This window comes from Triticum urartu, chromosome 4 (assembly GCF_003073215.2).
Source record: "Triticum urartu cultivar G1812 chromosome 4, Tu2.1, whole genome shotgun sequence".
Taxonomy (NCBI): domain Eukaryota; kingdom Viridiplantae; phylum Streptophyta; class Magnoliopsida; order Poales; family Poaceae; genus Triticum; species Triticum urartu.
In genome coordinates, this window is record NC_053025.1 from 497944568 (window position 1) to 497958049 (window position 13482).

Here is a 13482-nt window from a genome sequence, read left to right on the forward strand (position 1 = left end):
CGAAAAAGGCCACGGGGACTCGAAAGAGTGCCTGGCGCCAGGAGGTGTCGGATCCATCATCCGACGGTTCCGAGGTGCATTCCTCCCGTGAAGACGAGGAGGAAGAAGAAGAGACCTCTCCTCCTCCAGCGGGAGGAGAGAAGAAAAGGAAGGCCGCCCTCTCTGGGGAGGCCGGAGGGTCCAAGAAGGGGAAAACCCTTCCTCCGGACTACTCCACCAACGCCGGCGATGGCGGAGAGGAGTGGCAGCCCAGGGCCAAGCCCCTGGCAAAATCGTAAGTATCCGGATACCAGAGTAACTCATAGTATTCGTTTATTGCACAGCTTTCCCTTACGTCGAATATGTTTATGCAGCCCACCCAAAGACCAGCTCGACGCGTCGTCGAGCGGCTCACTGGACTTGTCGGATGTGAACTCGCTTCCGATGGCTTCCTCCCCCCGCCCTACGGACGACAGCAAAGTGTTGTCCCAACAGGTTCCAAGCCGGGAGGAGGTGGTCCTGGAGGCGCCGCAAGGCAACCTCCCGGACTCCAGGAGTAAAGGGGATGAAACCCCCCAGGGCTCCAAGTCCGGGTCTAGGCCGGACACCGCTCCGGAACCTTCAAAGGTTCCAGAGTCCGGCGGGGGACCTCCTTCCAAGAGGAGCAAGCCCACCGTGCCGGTGGCCCCCGTCCAACCGGAGGCGCCGGACAATATGTTGGAGGCGCTCCAAGGTGCCTCCATCGACGAGGAGCACCGCACTATTATGAGTGTGGTGGTCCAGAAGGTTCAGTCCACCAAGAGCGGACTGACTGAAGCTTGTACTAGCCTTTTAACATGCTTTGAGGTAAGTAAAGAATGTGTAAATAATATTACCGCATAGACAGTAGCCCCTGATGCTCTGTTTGGCGTTCGGGAAGAAAAGCCGAATAGAGGATCAAATAAAATTCGCAGGAGTCTAACAAAAATGAGTCAATATGCGTATGCAGGCTTCTCTGCTTGCGTCCGCCGCACTGACTGCGGAAGTGGACACGCTAAAGCAGAACCTCGAGCGGTCCGAGCAAGAGCTCGGGCGTGCCAAGAAGCAGCTCGAGGACAATGAAGGTGCGATTGCAAAAAATGACAGGATTATCGTGGCTATTGTAGGGGCCACGTCTGAGGTGGCGACCCTTAAGCAAGCGCTGGTCGAGGCCGAGAAGATGGCGGCCTCGGAGCGCACCGAGCGGGAGAAGTATGAGGCCGAGGTTGGCAAGGTACGGCAAGAGCTCCAGGCTCTCATGGAAAAACATGAGAGTTTGGAGCTTGACTCAAAGACGCGAGCGTCCGAGCTCGCGGTGGCTATTGAAAATGCCAAGTCTGCCAAGGCCGAATCCCAGAAGACCCCCCAGGAGATGGATGAGGTGAAGAAGATAGCGGCGGGTAAGGCATTCTTTATGCAAAGCAAACACATAAACGTGAGTTACTTGTTACTTACCCGAATCCGGAGCTCTCCAGGAGCGTTCGCAGATCTTCCCCGGAGTGTGTCCGATGCCGCCGCATTCTATCGAGCCAAGGAGGGCAGCTCGACAGAGAAGGTGTTCTGGTCTCGGTATGCTGAGGCCGGACACCCCGTGCCCTTGAGCGACCAGCTGCAGCAACTGGTCGAGCTCCACAAGGCGGCCGAACAGGCCATGAAGGGCCTCATTGTTCGGTTGTGGCCTGGAGGGGCTCTGCCTGGGAGCTATTTCGGGCTGGTGCGGCGGCTGGTGGAGGTCTGTCCAAGGCTCGAAGTCATCAAGTGCTCCGTCTGCATTGAAGGTGCCCGTAGGGCCCTTGGCCGTGCTAAGGTGCATTGGGGCAAGCTGGATGCTGAGAAGCTTGTGAAGGACGGGCCACCACCGGGGAAAGAGCATCGCAAGCCCGAGAATTACTATAAGGATGTTCTGAAGGGTGCCTGCCTTGTGGTGGATGAATGTTCTAGGGATGTAATTTTTGAGTGAAACTTGCTCGTTTTGTCCTATGCGCTGAAAACTTGTTCATATGCGCTAAGCAATGCTGTTGTAATTAAAAATATTACCTTCTGTGCGGCTGTTTATCAATTTTGAGAGATGGCGAGTCGTCGGCTTCTGCCCCCATGCCGCTAGTGCTGGGGTGTTCAGGGATAAACCTGAGCGCTCTTTTTCCCATGTTTGGGTCCTTCGAGGGAGGCGCTTAGCCCAACGAACAAGGCAATCGGACTATATTGCATGAACACTCTCACTTAGCCATAGAATTCTATAATTTTAAATTTGGGCGAAGCCCCTGGTATTCGGAAGACCGAGTTCGGGGCGCTATCCACGCCTTGGCCGGACAGAGCCGGCTCCTCGCCCTAAGCGGCATAAGTCTTTAGGGACTCGAAAAACCTCTCGAACAGCGACCAGCTCTCGCTTCATCATGATAGTCAGTTTTAGCTTTCTCCACTGAGGTGCTCGACCCAGCTCAACTGGGGCACAATCGCAGTGGTTCTCCTAGTGCTACCTTAGCCGATATAGCGGAATGTAAGGCACCAAACATAGGAGCCGGGCAAACCCAACTATTGACCCAAGACATGATTCGGAGCCGATGCATATAATGCTATAAGTTCGGGGTGTAGCACTTGTTAAAGTGTTCGGACTTCTCACACCATATTGAGGGGTACTAAAGCCCCTGGCGTATTTTGGCCATACCAACGTGTATGGGTGCAACATGTCGTTAAGGAACATATATAAAGAAAAAAGGTAATGCAAAAATAGACGAAAGCTATGCATTGTTTATTAAAAAGGGCTGCGATCAAAGCACAACGATACAAATAATGTGATAAGTGAAAGGTTGGACTAGTTAACATGTCCGTTCTAGGGGCAAGCTGCGGAATAGTATGCGGAACAGGTATACTGCTCGTGATAGAGACCACCTGGGAGTTCCGTAATGCGGCGTGGCTTGTCTACTTCCCTGGTTCTTGCATCGTTTGTGCGGCAATTGAATTGCCGAACAGGCCTTCTGAAGGATGGAGTCCTGAAAGTAAGAGAAAAATAAAAAATCGGCAGCCCCTGGTACGGTTTAAGCCGTGTTTCGGGCGTGCTGTGATGGTGCCCCTCCCCCTGTACCCATGGTATCTCTAGAGCGTAGTTATGTATGCGAAGTACTGGTGTCGCCTTTTTGCGAGGGTTGGGGTTGGGGCCGCATTGCTACGCCTGCTCGGATCGTGCCAGGCGGTCTTATTGTAAGTTACTCCGGGCGTGCTTGACGGTGTCCGGTCGTTTAGTGGCCGAACTGTAGAACTTCCTGGAGAGGCTGCTTTGTACTTCCGCTGCAAGGGCCGCCGTGTGCTCCTCCGTTCGGAGGGAGCGTTCGGTGTTTCCATTGACCGTAATTACTCCTCGAGGGCCTGGCATCTTGAGCTTAAGGTATGCGTAGTGCGGTACCGCATTGAACTTGGCGAATGCGGTTCGCCTGAGCAGTGCGTGATAACCACTGCGGAACAGGACTATGTCGAAGATTAACTCCTCGCTTCAGAAATTATCCGGAGATCCGAAGACCACTTCAAGTGTGACTGAGCCTGTACAGTTGGCCTCTACACCTAGTATTACGCCTTTAAAGGTCGTTTTGGTGGGCTTAATCCTCGAGGGATCTATGCCCATTTTCCGCACTGTATCCTGGTAAAGCAGGTTCAGGCTGCTGCCGCCGTCCATAAGGACTCTAGTGAGATGAAATCCATCAATAATTGGGTCTAGAACCAATGCGGCGAATCCGCCATGACGGATGCTAGTGGGATGGTCCCTTCGATCAAAGGTGATCGGGCAGGAGGACCATGGGTTGAACTTTGGGGCGACTGGCTCTACCGCGTATACGTCCCTTAACGCGCGCTTCCGCTCCCTTTTGGGGACGTGGGTTGCATATATCATGTTCACCGTCCGCACTTGTGGGGGAAAACCCTTCTGTCCACTGTTGTTCGGCGGCCGGGGCTCCTCGTCGTCATCGCTATGCAGCCCCTTGTCTTCATTTTTGGCGTTTAACTTGCCTGCCTGCTTGAACACCCAACAATCCCTGTTGGTGTGATTGGCTGTCTTTTCGGGGGTGCCATGTATCTGGCACAAGCGGTCGAGTATTCGGTCCAAACTGGACGGGCCCCTAGGATTCCTTTTGAATGGCTTTTTCCGCTGACCGGATTTAGAGCCTCTGAATCCGGCATTAATTGTCGTATCCTCAGCATTGTCGCCGTTAATAAGGCGCTTCTGCTTGTTGCGACGCGACCTGCCACTACTGTCCCTGGTGTCCGAATTACCAGGGTTCTTGGTCATATTGTTGCTATGAGCAAGACAGCTGTCTTCTCCCGCGCAAAAGCGGGTCATGAGTGTCGTGAGTGCCGCCATAGATTTCAGCTTTTCCTGTCCAAGGTGCCGAGCCAGCCACTCGTCACGGATATTGTGCTTGAAGGCTGCTAGGGCCTCAGCGTCCGGACAGTCGACTATTTGATTTTTCTTTGTAAGGAACCGTGTCCAGAATTGCCTGGCTGATTCCTCTGGCTGCTGAATTACGTGACTTAGGTCATCGGCGTCTGGGGGTCGCACATAAGTGCCCTGGAAATTGTCGAGGAATGCGGCTTCCAGGTCCTCCCAACAACTGATTGATCCTGTTGGCAAGCTGTTAAGCCAATGCCGAGCTGGTCCTTTAAGCTTGAGTGGGAGGTATTTGATGGCGTGGAAATCATCGCCACGGGCCATGTGGATATGAAGGAGATAATCCTCGATCCATACTGCAGGATCTGTTGTGCCATCATATGATTCGATGTTTACGGGTTTCAAACCCTCGGGGATTTGATGATCCATTATTTCGTCTGTGAAGCATAGTGGGTGTGCGGCGCCTCTGTACTGGGCTATATCATGACGTAGCTCGAATGAGCTTTGTCTACTGTGTTCGGCCCTGCCGAATTTGTGGCCGGCGTGACGGTTACCATCTCGAGCCGTGGGGCGCCCCCGCGATCCATAGATCGATCTTGTTTGCCTTGCCTTGTCCTCCAACATATCTCGTAAGTCCGGCGCATATTCCCGTGCCTTGGTACAGGGTGCGGCTTGAGTGGAGGGCCGAGAGGCCTCTCTGTCGCGGCCACGAGGTGGCTGGTCGGCCACATCAAGTGCTTCCTCCTCTAATTGGGGTAGCAACCTGTGCTTTGGGTAGCTCTTGGAGGGGCGTTCGAGTTTATGCTCTTCGGCCGCAAGGACTTCAGTCCATCTGTCGACTAGCAAATGTTGATCAGCTCTAAGCTGTTGCTATTTTTTCTTGAGGCTTCTTGCCATGGCCATAAGCCTGCGTTGAAAATGCTCTTGCTTGACGGGATCCTCTAGCATGACAAATTCATCGTCGTCGAGGCTTGCCTCGTCTTCGGAGGGAGGCATATAATTATCGTCCTCGACCTCTCTGTATGCCGCTCTCTCATGAGGGCTGGTTTCTCCATCCTCCTATGCTAAATCTTGCTGGAGGGGGTTTTCTTCAGTACTTTCCGGAGTATTATTATCTCCCGTGCTGGAATCACCGTATTTGTTTTGGCGGGATTTTGAGCGGCGCCGCTGACGCCGGCGCTTAGGCTGTTTCTTGGAGGGGTCGTCCTCCACTGTTCCATCGCCATCTACTTCTTTTGGGGTGTCCACCATGTATATGTCATATGACGAGGTGGCTTTCCAGGGCCTAGTAGGCGCTGGTTCTTCATCATCTCCTTCATCGGCGTCCATATCGTCGATGTCTTCGGAGTCGAAGTCGAGCATGTCGGTTAAGTCGTCGACAGTGGCTACAAAGTGGGTGGTGGGTGGGCTTTGAATTTCTTCATCGTCCGTACCCCAACCTTGCTGACCGTAGTCCGGCCAGGGCTCTCCTGATAAAGAAAGAGACTTCAGTGTCTTCAGGATATCGCCGAAAGGCGAGTGCTGAAAGATGTCCGCGGCAGTAAACTCCATGATCGGCGCCCAATCGGATTCGATCGGCAGGGGCGCGGAGGGTTCGGAGTCCGGCTCCTTGGAGTCACGAGTCTCGCAGAGTACGGGGCTAGTGTTCGGCTCAATCGCCATTGGGATCGCAGCCCCCGAGGTGGCGTCCAACCGCCCATCCTCGATCGGCGCAGTTGGCTCCGAATTAAGGGTTGAAGCTGATGCGGGTGTGGCCTCCAGGGCACTGTTTGGTGGCAGAGCTAGATCATGCTCGTCGGGATAGTGCGGCGCACTCGGCAGTGGCTCGAATCCGTCGAAGATCAAGTCCCCCGGATGTCAGCCATGTAGTTTAAACTTCCAAATCTGACCTGACGGCCAGGGGCGTAGCTTTCGATCTGCTCCAGACGGCCAAGTTAATTGGCCCGCAGTGTGAAGCCGCTGAAGACGAAGATCTGTCCGGGGAGGAAGGTCTCACCCTGGACTGCATCGCTATTGATGATCGTAGAAGCCATCGAGCCTGACGGCGACGACACAGAGGAACTCTCAATGAAAGCACCAATGTCGGTGTCAAAAATGGCGGATCTCGTGTAGGGGGTCCGAACTGTGTGTCTAGGCCGGATGGTAACAGGAGGCAAGGGACACGAAGTTTTACCCAGGTTCGGGCCCTCTCGATGGAGGTAAAACCCTATGTCCTGCTTGATTAATATTGATGATATGGGTAGTACAAGAGTAGATCTACCATGAGATCGAAGAGGCTAAACCCTAGAAGCTAGCCTATGGTATGATTGTTGTTGTGTATGTTGTCCTACGGACTAAAACCCTCCGGTTTATATAGACACCGGAGAGGGTTAGGGTTACACAAAGTCGGTTACAATGGTAGGAGATCTACATATCCGTATCGCCAAGCTTGCCTTCCACGCCAAGGAAAGTCCCTTCCGGACATGGGACGGAGTCTTTAATCTTGTATATTCATAGTCCAGGAGTCCGGCTGAAGGTATAGTCCGGCTATCCGAACACCCCCTAATCCAGGACTCCCTCAAGCCCCGATTCTAAGACGTAAAGCACGACGCACTAAACTATCAGGTAGTCATCAGACGACGCCAAAGGGGTTTGCACACCGAGCGGTGCATCAAGGACAGAAGCCTTCTGTGTAGGAGTGAGAACAATCCTCAGACTACGGCCCTAGTCCACACAATTGCTTACAATATCTTTCAACTTAGTATTTCTCTAGGAACATATTAAAACAAAGAGCTAAAGCGCGAGCTATTAATCCACAACATAATTTACAAAGACAATTTAGACTATGTTCATTATAATGAGTTCAATTAATCAAATTATTTAATGAACTCCCACTCAGATAGACATCCCTCTAGTCATCTAAGTGATACATGATCTGAATCGACTAGGCCGTGTCCGATCATCACGTGAGACAGACAAGTCATTGGTACGTCTCTGTCGTATCTACATTTCCAAACACTTTTTCCCTTGTTTTGGACTCTAACTTGCATCATTTGAATGGAACTAACCCGGACTGACGCCGTTTTCAGCAGAATTACCATGGTGTTTTTTATGTGCAGAAACAAATGTTCTCGGAATGACCTGAAACTTCACGGAGCAACTTTTTGGAAAATATAAAAAATACCTACAAAAGATGAAGGCCAGGGGGCCCACCACCTCTCCACAAGGGTGGGGGCGCGCCTGCCCCACTAGGGCGTGCCCCCCTACCTCGTGGGCCCCTGGTGCCTCTCCGACTCCAACTCCAACTCTATATATTATGTTTCGGGGAGAAAAAAATCAGAGAGAAGAATTCATCGCGTTTTACGATATGAAGCCGCTACCAAGCCCTAAAACCTCTCGGGAGGGCTGATCTGGAGTCCGTTCGGGCCTCCGGAGAGGGGAATCCGTCGCCATCATCATCATCAACCATCCTCCATCACCAATTTCATGATGCTCACGGCCGTGCATGACTAATTCCATCATAGGCTTGCTGGACGGTGATGGGTTGGATGGGATCTATCATGTAATCGGGTTAGTTTTGTTAGGGTTTGATCCCTAGTATCCACTATGTTCTGAGATTGATGTTGCTATGACTTTGATATGCTTAATGCTTGTCACTAGGGCCCGAGTGCCATGATTTCAAATCTAAACCTATTATGTTTTCATCAATATATGAGTGTTCTTGATCCTATCTTGCAAGTCTATAGTCACCTATTATGTACTATGATCCGTTAACCCCGAAGCGACAATAATCGAGATACTTACCGGTGATGACCGTAGTTTGAGGAGTTCATGTATTCACTATGTGTTAATGCTTTGTTCCGGAACTCTATTAACAGGAGGCCTTAATATCCCTTAGTTTCCGTAAGGACCACACTGCCACGGGAGGGTAGGACAAAAGATGGCATGCAAGTTCTTTTCCATAAGCACGTATGACTATGTTCGGAATACATGCCTACATTATATCAATGAACTGGAGCTAGTTCTGTGTCACCCTAGGTTATGACTGTTACATGATGAACCGCATCCGGCATAATTCTCTATCACCAATCCATTGCCTACGAGCTTTCCATATATTGTTCTTCGCTTATTTAATTTTCCGTTGCTATTGCTATCATCACTACAAAATACCAAAAACATTACTTTTACTACTATTACCTTTTGCTACCGTTACCACTACTATCATATTACTTTGCTACTAAATTGTCGGGTGGTAGGTGCGACATATGCCAATGGGTGGCTTATCATTGTGGGAGCCAGTAAGACGTCGCCGGTGCCTGGAAGCGGGATGAGGCGAAGACATGCACGCCGGCAAATCTTACCCAGCTTCGGGGCTCTCCATGGAGATAACACCCCTACTGCTTGTAACGCCCCAGATATACTTTCCATATTTGTATCCAACTCTTGCCGTTTCCGGCATTAAGTTATATTTATTTCTCGGGTTCGGGTTTTTGTCTCCGTGTGTTGTTTTCGTTTTCATGCATCTCATATCATGTCATCTCGCGCATTGCATTTGCATACATATTCATCTCATGCATTCGAGCATTTTCCCCGTTGTCCGTTTTGCATTCCGGCGCTTCGTTCTCCTCCGGTGGCCATTTCAAGCTTTCTTTAGTGTGTGGGGATTAAACATTTCCGGATTGGACCGAGACATGCCATGCGGCCTTGGTTTACTACCGGTAGACCGCCTGTCAAGTTTCGTGTCATTTGGACTTCGTTTGATACCCCAACGGTTAACCGAGGCACCGAAAAGGCCTCGTGTGTGTTGCAGCCTAACACCCCCCAAATTTGGCCCAACACCCACCAAACTCTGCTCCATGTCCTAGAGCGTTCGATCACGATCGCGTGGGCGAAAACCGCACCTCATTTGGACTCTCCTAGCTCCCTCTATGCCTATATATACACCCCCCCCATTTCGGATCTCGTCTTCCTCCCCGTCCTCCTCGTTTAAAAAAAACAGATCAAACCCCCCGCCGATGGACGTGTCCGGGCGAGCCGGACAACGTCCGCCGCCGCGCCCAGCCAGCCGCCAACCGCCACGTGGCCCTCCTGCCACCGCGCCCGCAACCACATCGCCGGCCCGCGAGGGCCCGGGGCCGGCCCTCCCCGCCGACCGCTCGGGCCAGAGGCGCCCGCACGCCGCCGCCCTTCTTCTCCTCCTCCGGCCGCTGCCCCGCCGCCGCTCGTCGCCTCGCCGGGCCGCCGCAAGCCGGCCGGCGCCGCCCCGGACGCCGCCGCCCGCGGTCGCCGCCTCCTCCTCCGGCGCCGCCCGGCCTCCTCTCCCTCACCCCGGCCTCCTCTTCCCCCACTCCGGCCGGCACCGACGAGCTCCGGCGCTGGTCATCCTCGGGAAACGCGCCGGTGAACGGTACCCCGGATCCAGATCTGGATCTCAGGTTGACTTTTTACCTCTAACCCTAGATTTTTGTGCCTACTTTGACTGCTCGTATCTCCGCAACCGTAGCTCCGTTTTGGGCGTATCATATATCAAAAATCTTCGTCTCGACATGTACATCATTTCATTCCATTGCATCATTTGCATTTGAGGTCATCTTGTTGCCCTAAATACTGTTAGAAGGAGGCTTCGTGAGTAAAATTGCAGATCCGTTAGTTCATCATGCACTTTTGTCATTTTTGCCATGTTTAATCCGTGCATGATATGCCTGTGCCCCTTTGGGATGAATTGTTAAGCATTTTGTCTTCTTTCCAGAGGTGCCACCCATGCATTTTTAGGATGTGTGTGTTGTCTTGTGCAAGCTTGCGAAGAGAGGTACCTGAGATTGCTGATTTCAGGGACTTAGTGATTTTCACTAAGTCTAGGATATTTTAGTTCGTGATGCTATATGTCCAGCTTGTTTCCTAGTGATCCGTGCCTCTTTTGAGGATGATCAGTAAGGGAGTTTTGATATTTATGTTATTCTCTATCCATCCATGTCTTTGTTTGCATATGTGGAGTGCTCTAGGTTGACTCAATCGAGCTCAACTTTTGCTTCGTTGTTAATCTGGGCAGATCGTCAACTTGTTTGCGATTTTGCCGATGCTACCGTTAGTGTTCCATGCATGCTATGCCTTTGTTCTTGCCATGTGTATCTAGCATATTATGTCTTCTTTCTGGATATATGCTTGGCTTGCCATGACTTGTGCATCGAGCTCGTTTACATGCCTTCGTGGGTTATAATTTCTGCTATGTTCGTGAGCTCGGTAGAGTATTTTGTGAACCCTTTTGGCCCCAGGTCACTTTGGGTGTTTTGTTAAGCTTGTTGAGTAGCTCCATGCCATGTTCTTGCTTGTCATGTTCAGGTCATTTATTATGTTGTTTTGCTGCTCCAAAGAGAGCATCGTGATCTGAAATTTCAGGCTAGTGTTAATTTCACTAAGTCTGGAATCTGTTTTGCATATTCTTTTTTGCCATGCTTGTTTGAACCTCTTAATGGATGAATTTGCCTATGGCTCAGTGATAGTGTTTTGTTAACCATCTTGTGTACATCACTTCCATGTATTTTGTTTTCATGTTTGGTGGCTGTAGCATGTTCATTTTGTTGCATTTAGATGCCTACTTGCAGTAAATCGCAGACCGGTGTCATATCTTAAAACGCTTGCCATTTCCAAACCGTAGCTCCGATTCCAATGATCTTTATATCGTTTTCAAGCGATTTCGTCCCCTCTATCCAGTGGCACCCTTGGAATTCCAAGTTGAGGCCAGGTTCATGCATTTCCTGTCATATCTTGCATTTTGCATCCCGCATAGCATGTCATCTTTTCATCATATTGCTTGGTCTTGCACGTGGTTGATTGTATCCTTGTTGCTTGTTTGTCTTGTTGGGTAGAGCCGGGAGACGAGTTCGCTACCGAGGAGCCCGTTGAGTTTTCTTGTGAGGATCCAGTCAGCTTTGACAACTGTACAGGCAAGATGATCATACCCTCGAAATCACTACTATCTTTGCTATGCTAGTTTGCTCGCTCTTTTGCTTTGCCACTGCTACGATGCCTACCTTTTGCTTGTCAGCCTCCCAATTGCCATGTCAAACCTCTAACCCACCATTGTCCTAGCAAACCGTTGATTGGCTATGTTACCGCTTTGCTCAGCCCCTCTTATAGCGTTGTTAGTTGCAGGTGAAGATTGGAGCCGTTCCTTGTTGGAACATTTATTTAATTGTTGGGATATCACTATATTGCTATGTTATCTTAATGCATCTATATACTTGGTAAAGGGTGGAAGGCTCGGCCTCTCGCCTAGTGTTTTGTTCCACTCTTGCCGCCCTAGTTTCCGTCATATCGGTGTTATGTTCCCGGATTTTTGCGTTCCTTACGCGGTTGGGTTATAATGGGAACCCCTTGATATTTCGCCTTGATTAAAGCTTTTCCAGCAATGCCCAACCTTGGTTTTACCATTTTCCACCTAGCCTTTTCTTTCCCTTGGGTTCTGCAGACTCGAGGGTCATCTTTTTTCCCCCCCCCCCCCCCCCGGGCCAGTGCTCCTCTGAGTGTTGGTCCACCTGTCAGCTACCGGTGGCCACCAGGGGCAACTCTGGGCTGGCCTACCCGTTCCTAAGACAATCTGAGTGTGCCCTGAGAAAGAGATATGTGCAGCTCCTATCGGGATTTGTCAGCACATTCGGGCGGTGTTCCTGGTCTTGTTTTAACCTGTCGAAGTGTCTTGAGCTACCGAGATACCGAGTCTGATCGGAACGTCTTGGGAGGAGGTCTATTCCTTCGTTGACCGTGAGAGCTTGTTATGGGCTAAGTTGGAACTCCCCTGCAGGGATTGAACTTTCGAAAGCCGTGCCCGCGGTTATGGGCAGATGGGAATTTGTTAATGTCCGGTTGTAGATAACTTAAACCTTAATTATTTAAAACGAATCAACTACGTGTGTTGCCGTGATGGCCTCTTCTCGGCGGAGTCCGGGAAGTGGACACGGTGTTGGAGTAATGCTTGCGCAGGTTGTTCCTCTAGATTCTCGCTCGCGCCTTGCCTCCTCTTCTCGCTCTCCCTTGCGAATAAGTTAGCCACCATATATGCTAGTCGCTTGCTGCAGCTCCACATACTTGCCTTATCCTTCCTATAAGCTTAAATAGTTTTGATCGCGAGGGTGCGAGATTGCTGAGTCCCTGTGGCTCACAGATACTATAATTCCAGATGCAGGTCCAGGTGATTCCGCTCCAGGTGACGAGTACGAGCTCAAGTGGGAGTTCGACGAGGACTCTCAGCGTTATTATGTTTCCTTTCCCGACGATCAGTAGTGGTGCCTAGTTGGGGTTATCGATTCAGGGCCTTGTCGCATGTTGGGGGTCTTTTCTATTTTGGCACCGTAGTCAGGCCATGAGTGATTTGTATGATGGATGTTATTTATGTACTTTGATGTGACGTGGCGAGTGTAAGCCAACTATGTATCTCCCCTTTATTATGTATTACATGGGATGTTTGTGATGATTTCCTAACTTGCGACATTGCTTTCAATGCGGTTATGTCTCTAAGTCGTGCCTCGACACGTGGGAGCTATAGTCGCATCGAGGGCGTTACAAGTTGGTAATCAGAGCCTTCCCCGACCTTAGGAGCCCCCATTGCTTGATCGTTTTTAGCAGCCGAGTTGTGTCTAGAAAAATGTTTTGAGTCACTTAGGAATTATATATCGGAGAGTTAGGAATTCTTTTTACTTCCCAGTCTCCTCATCACTCTGGTAAGGCATCCTGACGTAGAGTTTTGACTCTTCTCTTCTCAAATTTCACTAAATATTTTTTTTAGGATCATGCGAGTATCTTGGTTTTGTTCCGATGGTTTTGTGACGAGAACATTGTTCTTGGTGCCTCCTGTCTTTAGGGGTTGTGGCAGTGTCCCGGGGAGTTGAGCTCCGAGGTGTTGTCGTCACAATTTTATCGTTGCAATTCTGGTATACTTGAGATTTGTGCGCGACATCGAAAATCTCTTTTATGCAGTTCGTTGGTGATATAACCTCGACGCCACCCAGTACTGGGGCGGGAGTTCGGGAGTATCGCCATAACTTGTATAACGGATGCTTTTCGAAGGTTGAGATAGATGTTTTCCGAAGGTTTCTTGGTTATGTGTTGAAGGATGGATACAGCTGGATGTAGGA